The sequence below is a fragment of the Cheilinus undulatus genome, linkage group 2 (assembly GCF_018320785.1).
Source record: "Cheilinus undulatus linkage group 2, ASM1832078v1, whole genome shotgun sequence".
Classification (NCBI taxonomy): domain Eukaryota; kingdom Metazoa; phylum Chordata; class Actinopteri; order Labriformes; family Labridae; genus Cheilinus; species Cheilinus undulatus.
This window is the reverse complement of record NC_054866.1, coordinates 35,179,294-35,190,835: the sequence shown is the minus strand read 5'-3', so window position 1 is coordinate 35,190,835 and position 11,542 is coordinate 35,179,294.

Here is an 11,542-nt window from a genome sequence, read left to right as displayed (position 1 = left end):
TTTAATCTCCTTAACAAAAAACTAAATTCACTTTTCATCAGTTTTTATCATCGGGGGTCTACTTTAATCTAGTCTTAATCTACTCTTCCTCATGAAAAAGGAAGTCGAAGATTTAAAATGCTAAAAGCAGAAATGGAAGCATACACTGGAATGCAGATCAGATGTTTATATATATTTATTTTTCTTTAATTGGACAGACTTACCAAAAAGTCTGTAAAAAGGTTTAGTGATGGGCAAATTTGTAAGTATCACCAGAGAGTTGATGGACTGAGGGGATCTGCTTTGGCCAAGTGGCTTAATTGTGGCTTAACTGTGCCTCCAAGGCAAAACCCCACGGCAAAAACTCCCATATGGATCCTGTGTAAAGCAAAATAATACACCATATGGACAAAAGTATTTGGGCACACCTGCTAACTATTATTCCTGCTGGATATTCCACGTTCAACTGTAAGTGATATTATTAGAAAGTGGAGGCGTTTAGGAACAACAGCAGCTTAGCCACAAAGTGGAAGACAATATAAAATCACAGAATGGGGTCAACGACTGCTGGTGTGTAAAAGTCACCAATGCTTTGCTGATTCTATGGCTGAAGGAGTCTGAACTTCCACTGGCATGAATGTTAGCACAAAAACCGTGTGTGGACCGCATTGTGCCATCTGTGAAGTTTAGTGGAGGAGGGATAATGGTATGGGGCAGTTCTCCAGGGTTTGGGCTAGGCCCCTTATCTCCAGTAAAGGTCATTCTTAATGCTTCAGCATACCAAGACATTTTGGGCAATGCTACGCTTCCAACTTTGTGGCAACAGTTTGGCCCGGTGAGGCCTGTTTGGTAGTAGGTAGCGTTGACATTGCCACTAACAAGAGCTTGCATGGATGGATCCTGGGTCTGTTGGAGGGCTCACGCTGTGACAGCAATGGGCCATGGTTCGGTAACACAGGGGCATAGTTCAGATTAAGGATCTGTTCGCGAGCACTTATTTTTGAAATGGAGTTGTGATCATTGTTTCACAGGTTGATATTGTGTCTCTTTTCTTAAATTTTTTCCCAACAAACTATTTAAGAAATGAGTTTGGTTTCAGCTGTTGTCATTTTTTCAAATAACCGAAGAAATTCTGACTTCTTCTTAGCTGAAAACACCCTTGTCTAAATGTTGGCATAGTCTATGTTAGCATTTCTTAGTTCTTTTTTTTGGATTTCTTGAGGTTTTCTGCTGATCAAGAAGCATCCATTAATGTTATGATCAATCTTGGCTCTTGGCTTCATTGTGACTTGTAAAGGGTAATGGTTCAGGCAGGGTGAGGCCTTTTCCTTGACGGAGCAGCAGCTTTAACCCTGCCCATACTAACAGGATTTGGATGGTTAGTGAGAATGGAATTAGCTAATCAAGGAGAACACGTATTCCCAAAGCCTCATCCAATCATCGTCTTATGTTTTGCTTAATGGGATCCAATAGAAGGGTAGCCTAATTTGTCTGGGGCTGCTCAGGACAACCAGCTCGAGCCAGATTACACCTTTGAAAGAGCTGTTGACTTCTGTGATAACACTCAAATATATAAGAGCTGTATTCAGATGATGGGGAACATATTTATGTTTGGCCTGATTAAATATGAAAAATGATTAAATATGTCATTACATATTGGACCCATGGCCATCCAAACCACAAGTTACGAGTTTTAAAGTTGACACAGCTTTACAGCAAACACTAAGCCCACTTAGTTCTGTGACTTCAGAGGGCAATATGACAGAAAGGACCCAATTTAGTACAAAACATATCATCAAACTTTAAAGTATAAAAATATTAAAGCTTTAAGTTTAAAAAAAAAAAGAAGATCGTTTTGGGCTCATCGATTCAAATTCTCATTTTGCTGGTGTTGGGCCAAAAACCTAATATCTCCAATTTTCCTGATTTTATTCATTCATTTATTTATTTATTTATATATTTCTAAAGTTATTTATTTTGGAAAAACAAAAATTGAAAATAAAAAAAACAAAAAATATTTCTATTTAATGGTATTCAATTCTATAATGCCATACAACCAATAAATACAGCAATTCACAAGTTCGAAAAGGAGTAGGAAGAAGCAGAAGCTTTTTGAGTCCTACCCCACTTACTCTCCTTTTATAATAACCACCATGTGCTTCTATTACTCTTTACCCTAAATCCCCCTCACCCACCCACCCCCTCATTCATTCACTCACTCATCCTCCCATTCATTCTGAAGTGTGGCAAAGTCAACAGAGACAAACATGATACCAGATGTGTATCTCAATACATGATGAGTCCATAAGTCTGCAAGTCCAACAGTTCCAACAGAAAAAAAGTGATAATAATAATGATACTAACATAGAATAACAATTCCTTCATGAGGATTAATTGAACAGCCCTTAAGCAACACCTGGCTCTCCTCCTGTGATTCTATACCTTTCAAAAATAGCTTTTTTAAATATATTTAACTTTTCGAAGTTGTTTTACATTTTTCCTCATTTTCATATGTTCCTCTAGACCAATCCACAGTGCAAACCCACAGACAGAAATGCACATACTTTTAAGGGTAGTACACTGGGTTTGTGTTTTTATTTGTCAGAAATCAGCACTACTTGTCACCCTTTACATTTTTCAGTGGGTTTTAACAATTTAAGAGCAATAAAAAAGAATTTAAAGAGTGGGGTCTGGCTATATCTAAGAAAGGAGGTATGGAGGTGCCGAAATTTGCCACTACAACTTATTTCCAGTTTTAGATTTTTTTTTTTTAAGTCAAATTTAATTCATAAAGTCTGGCTGTTACATTCATGAAATAACAACACTGCAAACATTAAAGACTAAGCAATATATAAATTAAACAGAGAAAAGATCAGATGTCTAATCTGGGATTAAATTATGTATAAACTCATTTAGAAGTAACTACATGAAAGATGAATGGTTCCTTAGCTTTAGCCCAAGCTAACATAGCTACATAGCTACATAGTTAACATTACTACAGAAACCAATGTGGCTGAGTTGGCTAAAGCAACACAAGCTTTAGAAAAAAAGCTAATATAGCTATTTACATAATGTACCAATCATTTTTTATGTTGCTCCTTTGTGAGCTTAGCTTTAGCAACTTTAGCTACATTAGCCTCATAGCTCAGTTATCTATAACTTAGTTAGCCTTAGCAACATGAAATTTAGCAAACATATCTTAAGCCAACTTAGCTGCCCAGATTACATAGATACATAATTTATGTAGCCGCTTTGAGAGCTTAGCTACATAACTACATTTGCTATGTACCTCATAGGGATGGGAATCACTAGTGGCCCCACGATACGATATTATCACAATACTTGGGTCACGATTTGATATTGCGATTTTCAACATTTTGCAATACAGTGGGTATGGCGATATCGTATACTGCAATAAACTGGGATCTTTACCATTTTTTCAGCTGTTCAGCTGATTTAGCATTACTCTTGCCCTCATATTTGTCATATTTTCGCAGTATTTTATTTTCATGTAGCACTTCTTGCAATTCATTCATTCGTGCCCTGCTTGCATTCCTAATGTCCTTCTGGTGCTGCCATGTTTGTTGTACTAACTTTCTCCTGCTCTATGACCGCCACCTCTGCTGACCTCACTGGACAAACAATTGATTTTAGTTTTCCATTATCAAAGGTTTCTTTTCATATGAGCAATTACCTTGAAAAAATCGATACTTGGTGGACGAGACGATACGATGTATCACCAGACAAAATATCGCGATACTATGATGTATCGATTTTTTCTCCCACCCCTAATAGTTCTCTACGTAGCTACGTTATCTTAAAGTATGTTTGCTAAAGCTCACATTGCTAAAGTAGCTACATTGGCTTATGTAGTAATATAAATGTAGCTACTTTAGCTTTGTTAGCTTTAGCTAAAGCTAACAAAGCTAAAGAAGCCTCTGTGTAACTAATTCTAAAGTGGGTCTGTACAAAAAGTTCCTTTAAAAAAATAAAAATATAAAATAAATAAATAAAGTTAAAATTAATAAAGTTGAAATAAAAAATAAAGTTCTTGTATTGTATTGTATACATAATTTAATCCCAGATTAGACCTCTGACCTTTTTCTTGGTTTTATTTATGAAATGTTTCTTAGTCTGCTATGTTTGCAATGTGTTTATTTTAAGAATGTAACTACCAGACTTTCTTTATGAATAAAGCTGAATTTAAAAAAAAATCCATTAAAAGTTGTTATTACACGTAAAAGGCATATTACACCAGTTTCCTTGTGAAATAGAAAATGAAGGGTCTGTTGGAGTCCATCAGAGAAGTGCAGCCAGACCCCCTCGCACTTTTTAGAAAGAGAAAAAAATCTGGCAATGAACACTCATGTTTATGTTAACAACTGTAAATGTCAAATACTTGTCTTTGTTTCATGTTCAGTCTTTTTTCTGTGGTCATAGACATTGTCTATTCCTACATCAGTGAGCCCTATAGACTCTATGATCATTGCATTAGACAGCTGTTTACAGTCTGAATACATTAACAAAGCACGAATAGATTTTGCTGCAGCACCTCTTCGAGAAAGGCCATCCTGTTTTCACATAAGCTGTCTCTCTAAACTGAATCAGAAGGGTTTAGGGGGCTGATGGGATAAAGTTAAGCCATTAGGAGTAGTTAATGATCTTTTCTGGTGTTGGTAAGTAACACTGACTAATTGTCCACACGGGCAGCAGACAGCTGACACTGGCTATGACAGGCGTTCCTGCTGCACTCAACACAGTCTGGGAAAGGATTTGATTTGATTTTTTGTTTTTAAAAGCTTTTTGAGAAAATTCAGCCTACTGTATGAAGACATCTATTGAGTCTGGTATGTATATGTAGGAGAGGACACTTTTAAAGTCTTTATCTTCTCTTTGTTGGCTGATTAAGAGGCTGGACTAATCTGGAGTTTGCACTCACTTCTCTGCAGCACACAGGTAAGAATGTGTTGGGGTTTTTAGGATAAGGAAAAAGTGCAATTTTAAAGTGTCTAGTCTAAAAAACAAAAAAGCTACCAAGCCAATTAACATTTCAGTGTCTTGTGTTCCACTTCTTTTGCATTTAAACTAAGAAGATAATTTGTTTTTTTTGTTCCCATTCATTCACTGATTTTGTTTTAATATGCATTAATGCATGGCTATTTAAAAGCTGGTTACTTTTGTGTGTCAAAAAATCAATCTACCATCTGATGGTCTGGCTAATTGCAGGTCTATTAGAAAAAAAACAGTGGAAAAACTTCTATTTTCAATTTCTAGCAGCTACTCTGATGCCTTTGAAGGTCCCTTTTGTCAGACAGTCTAGACTGAAAGACATACAGTACAATTTTAATTGCATCAAACTAAGAAAATCAGAATTTTCTCCAAAATTGTAAACATTTTTAGCTGTTAGTAGTCAGACTTCAAGTGATAAAGCACTGAGGCTGATAATTGATGGCGAGTGTTCAGTATTAGGTGTGAGAGGCAGGGGTCTCCGTGACCTCAGGTGACACAGTGAGCTGCTTCTGATGCCTCATTTACTCTGTTTGTGCTCCTAACAGCTCCTCTATGAGATTAAGAGATTTCTATGGCACGCTGACATGGACGAAATTGAAAGAACGTAGGATGTGTAACCTCCAGCTAATCTTGTATTTATGAGAAGGGAGGAATGAGGTGATTGGATTGCTGAAGCCTAGAGCGGTTTAAGGGCACAAACAGGAGGATGGAGGAGAAACTCTGGCACAGGAAGAAGATCTTTGGGGGAAAATGTGTTGTGTCATTGAAACCAATGCACTGTGTTATTTTAATCTTAATGCAGGGAAGGAGGATTCATCTTTGTCTCTCAGTGATTAAAATAATGGGGTGTCTATAGAATAACAAGAGGCTTGAAATAGATATAATCAATAATCTCATAAAAAGTTAATGGCATATTATAGGTCAGTTTTAATTCATTGCATTCATTTCATGTGTCAAGAAGGAGAACACAATGGCAGCAAGAGGCATCATGTTTGCTATTATTTCTATAATTTTCAATCAAAGTAACCTTTAAAAAAGAGTCAAATATGTTGTCAAGAACTGTCCAACATTACAATTAAAGTTCTTGTAGCACATACTTACTTTCGGCTTGTCCAAGCAAAGATAAAAGAAGTGGGAAACTGCTCACTTAGTTTGAGGTTTAAATAAAGTTTTTAAATAAAAATGGTTCCAAATAATAAGCTGATTCACTTATTAGTTACCTCTGATGGCTGAAAATAAAAATATCTGTTGTAATCAGCCATTAGCATAGAAAAATGTTTGGTAATATGCTTAATTATAAATCCAACAAACACATTTTTGCAGTTTTTTTTGAAAAATATTCCTTAATTATGCTTTCTCCTGCACAATCACACATTCTCTAAAGCATAATAGTTATTCTGCCTCTTTTTCAACTGTTTAAATCCAGTACAGACAGGCTGCATATGGCTGTGCTCTCATTCACTAACAGCATTACTAATCATGTGTTCCTGGATTGTAACCAAAATTAAACAAATGGATTGGCACACTGAATGCCTCAATTGGCTTAAAGTCTGTAATGCATTCTAACAGGATGCTGTAATTTGCTCAGGATTTGCCAGGCAAATTGCCTGAAATGTATACGTACAGACATTTAAACTCATTGAAAAACACTTCGCCTTTATAATTTTTTTGTTAAAGAAATTGATTGTCAAAAGATTGTTGTTAGCTGTTAATCAGGAGGTGTAAAGAAACAGCTGCTAGTGTGGAAAAGTGGACTTTATTTGGAAGAAGAATAAGCATCGACTTTATTAGTTGCAGCATGTCTCTCTTAAAGGTACAGTGTGTAATATTTAGTAACATTTTGTAAAACAACCTTGGTGAAAACAAAACATAATATTTATAAGTATTTTTGAATTAGTCAATCACCTGAATATAAAATCACTGTACTCTTAGTGGCCTGGATTAAGCCTTTTATTCATGCATAAGGAGGGTCTCTTACACTGTCATGTTTTTACTTTACCAATAAATCACATAGTGTGTCTCAAATTCCATACTTTTTTTGGCATACTTTATTACGGTATACTTAAATACAGTGATCACAGCGGGTTAGCATTGCCCCTGAATGAATTTGAACATTATTCCCTCTGCTAACAGAAAGTAGCCTAGCTGATTTTTAAACAGCAAATTTTAAACAGAAATTTGCTGGATATTACATTCACATAACTTTTATTTCTTTTCCCTTTAAAAAATTAACTTATTTAGCATCTAATGCCCTTTTCTTGATTGAAAACTGCTGCCGTTGCGAAATGAGTCAGCTAGCAAGCAGATGCTAATGTCAGCTGGCACACTAGCTCACTAACAGCACAACATCCGCTACATCACAACTACGTCATTTACTGAGGGTGCACTGCATCCATTGTTCCTAATTCAATTTTTGGGTGGTTTTTAGTGAGCCAGTAGTTCACTGCATATGAGCATACTTCTCAGTTTAAACACTATTTACACTAATGTACTCAACATTATTATTATTTAGTACAGAAGCATGTGATTCGGTACAAACTGTGACTGTTAGATGATTCTAATATTTTCAGTTTTACTGTAACTTTAAAGTTGTTCATCAGAAATAGTATTTTTGAACCGTGACCAACGCCTTCAGTGGATGTCATTGCCCTCAGTATTTTTTGCAAAGCAATGTATGCTCAAGAGGACTGCATGCAGAGGATAATGTGTTTTTGTAGGCTAACATGGAAGGTAGCATTGCATAAAAAAATAAAACCTTTTTTTTTTTTTGGATTGTTGCTGAGAGTATGATCTGTGCTGAAAAAATGCTTTGTTCATCATCAGGATAATCTTCACAAATTTTTGCTACTTTTAGACTTTAATGCAATTTGTGTCAGTAAAAAGCTAACGCTCAGCTGCAAAGGAACTGTACCACAGTTGACTGACTTGAGCATCATCACAATTAAGCATCCAACTTTTTTGCACGTCACTGCAAGTCTCAGTAAGGTCAGGGTTTAATAAATTCAACATGTTTATTAGCAACACACATACATACCATGTCAGCCACCACAAAAGTCTGTCAGATGAAAAACTTTGAAATAACCCCCTTGCTCCTCTGAAGCTTCTTTCTCTTTTTTGTGTTGCTCCTCTGATTTATGTTGCATAACACCGGTAATTCTCACATGAGAAATCAAGAAAATCTTGCAACATACAACACAGGTGTCTTTATAAACATTCTCTCCCACATTTGCTAGCCTCTCTTTTTTTCTCCCGATCAGTGCGATACTTTTGCAGCCTTCTCTTCTTGGCTACCACTGGAGTGGTCTTCCTGTCAGACATGTTTTTCAAAAGTCTCGCCTCTGCAGTATCATAGCACCCATGGGGCAATAACATTAAAAATGTTTTTTTATTGGTCAATGAGAACAGGCATGGTGGAAATTTGATGCTTCCCTTTGGTCAATGAACAACACTGCAAGCGGAGACAGAGCAGCAGCTGTGATGATTTCATTAGTATGAAAACTATAAAGACATTAATCCTTAAATAGGTCAAAAATAAGAAACAAAAGGTGTTCCTCATCAATTCAGTAAGGAACATGCACTTTAGTTTCAAAATGGGGAAATAATTGATTATTTTAAAGAAAGGTTGGCAACTCTATAGCTAGCATAGCTACACTGGCTTTAGCTGAAGTTAATGAGACTAAAGCAAGCCACTGTTTGCAGAACTCCTTTTAAAACAAGTCTATACATAATATAATCCCGGTTTAACCTCTGACCTTGTTTGCAGTGTGGTTATTTCATGAATCTAAATGCAAGGCTTTGTTTATGAATACAGCTGAATTGAAAAAAGATCTAAAACTTGAAATATGTTGTACCTGCAAGTTTTGTCGCTTCTACTCTGACAGAGAAAGAGTATTTTTGAAAGACATTTCACTTTAGTGGTCTGCATCTGAGAGCTGTGTACTACAGCCAGACCCCTCTTAGAAACAAAGAAGTGGGGCTGAAGTTGTACTCTAACTTCCTGAAAAGCAGTAATCCAATGCCAGCTACTGTACATCAGACCCTGAAGCCCCTTACTATGCAGAAATCAATATCCTTGTTTAAACCAAAATGGATTAGTTATTTAAAAAATCACCCCTGAGCAGTGTGTTCACAAAAAGGCATTAAGTATTCCAATGAAAACTGTGTTGTTTTTTAACCAGGCTCAAAACATGTTTATTTCTGCTGTAAAAATTGGCATTGGTTTGTATGACTTCTGGTGCTTCTGCAGCTAGCTTTAAGTGGACACTCAAGAAACATTTCTTGGTTTTAGGACTCATTATACGGCACTCTATTGCAAAGCTTGCTTGATAGTTATCGCATTTTAATATTTTCGTCTGAAGTGAGTTATAAATTCCATTAGTCATAAATGATTTGGTGTGCTTTAAAGTTTGCACATACAGTGTAAAAAATGTCTGTATTTTTCTGCCATCATAAAGTGCATTTTCTTCTTACGTATCTTGGCAGTTCTCTTCTAATTTGCCCTTCCTGGTTCATCAACATCAGATGATTCAGCACGCTCACCTTCACGCCTTCACTCCCTTTCTGCACCAACCTGTGACCATTCCCTCTGCACCAATGGAAACTCAGGACAATAATGTAAGCTCATGTTTCACAAGTTTATCAGCAGTTTATTTGTTTTGATCCTGTTTTGCACTTTTATCACCTGAAGCCACTTCTTGAATGTTATTTCTTTGTAACCAAGAATAATTTGAATTTACCTTTTGTTTCGTGCTGCAGTTTCAGACACACTTTTCTAGAGGGACAGTCCGGCCCTTGTTTGCTCCCATCGCCACTTTCCAGAGAACACAGACGTCTTTCAGCCCAGTGAGTCTGAAATACACTGGCCGAAACATGACGTGTCAAATCAGCAACCAAAATGTATGATAGTTAAACTATTTTACCTAAGTAATTTGATAATGAGTACATTTTTAAGTTCAGCTCTCACATTTTTTCTCATTTTTTCTTGCAGAAACGAGGGAGGTGGGGTGCACTGCATGTCTGCATTGCATGGAAGATTTACTACCATGAGAGATTTAAGGTAAGAAGTAAAAAGGCATTAAGAATTAAACTGTACACACTAAAAGTTTTACCCTTTTTTTCAAATTTTGCATCACTTTTTTTGTGAAGATAAAGTCAGTTAAAATGTATTCTACAAAGCCATCATAATTAAAAGCTTTAAAATTATATGTTTTTCAAAACTTAAATAAAGGGGATGTCCCTGACTACCTGATTTACAAAGTCGAATCTAACTGGTCATTTTTTGTAAACCCCTCAATGATATACAGCAAAGGAAAGGTAAAGTAAGCATTATAAATCAAGGTACTCTACATTAACATGACACAAGCGTATTTGCTGCAAGGCAGAGTAACAGCGATGCAAATTAAGTTTAAAATAGGGATTTGACCACTGTTGATATTTAGGGCCGATCTGATACCCATTATTAGTAGTTCATGAGACCGATAAATGGTATTTGAAACCAATATGAAATCAATTTAGCAGATCAGCTGCTAAAGAGCAAAAGTTTTGAGACTTTTGTATGTCTAGATGTATGTCTAGAGCAATCAAATTACAATAGTGATCAAATACTGAACAATAAGGAAATACACATTGCCATGGAGCCAAAGTAATGCATTTTTTCATCTGTTAGCTTATGGGCTTATAGTGAGATTAAACACCGATACAGATAATACAGAATATGGGCCCCCGATGATTGTCCAGGCCTAAAATCTGTCGACCCAGTTTGAAGCAATAAAAGAAATACAACAAACCATCTTGTATACCCCAAAGAGTAGGGATGCACATTATTATTGGCATGATATCAGTAGTGGTAGATAATACTTTAAAAAGTTAACTATCAGTATCACCAGATACCAGTAGTGTGCGGTGGAGTTTCAATCAGGGCCAGCAGTAACCAACACCCATGGAGGAAACTTCTGAATCCCTCCTAAAATTAAATTAATTTCTTTATAGACTCAAAAATATCCCCAAACTATTTCAAGGTTACTTTAAATAGCCAAAATAAGCTATTTTAAATATACATGCCAAACACATGACCACAGTATTTCCTGTGGAAAGCAAATTAATCACCTCTTAATGTTTGTGTGTGTGTGCTCGTGCATGCACATGCGTGGGAGAGTGTACGACATAGTTTAACTTTTGACCTAGAAATAACGCCAAAAGCATATTTAAGCAACGCCAATCTTATCCAGAGAAAAAACCAGCACTCATCCATCACTTCTGGATGAAATCCATCCTGTAAACCTTCCCGATGAACCGCTCTGACCACAACCATTGATTTTAAACAAATGACATTTATAATGTGATGGTCCGATACCTGAGGTTTAACAGCTGCCCTGGTGAACCTGCTGACATGGCTATGTCCACTGCTATGCCGTGTGCCAGGGCTTGTACCAGAGAGCAGACAGGTCCAGCTAAACAGCTTGTTCTGCTCCGGGCTTACTGTCAACCACTCATAGTAATCATAATTGGCCGCTGTTAAATGGTGCACAAAGCATTTGTTGGCTTTGGTCCTCCT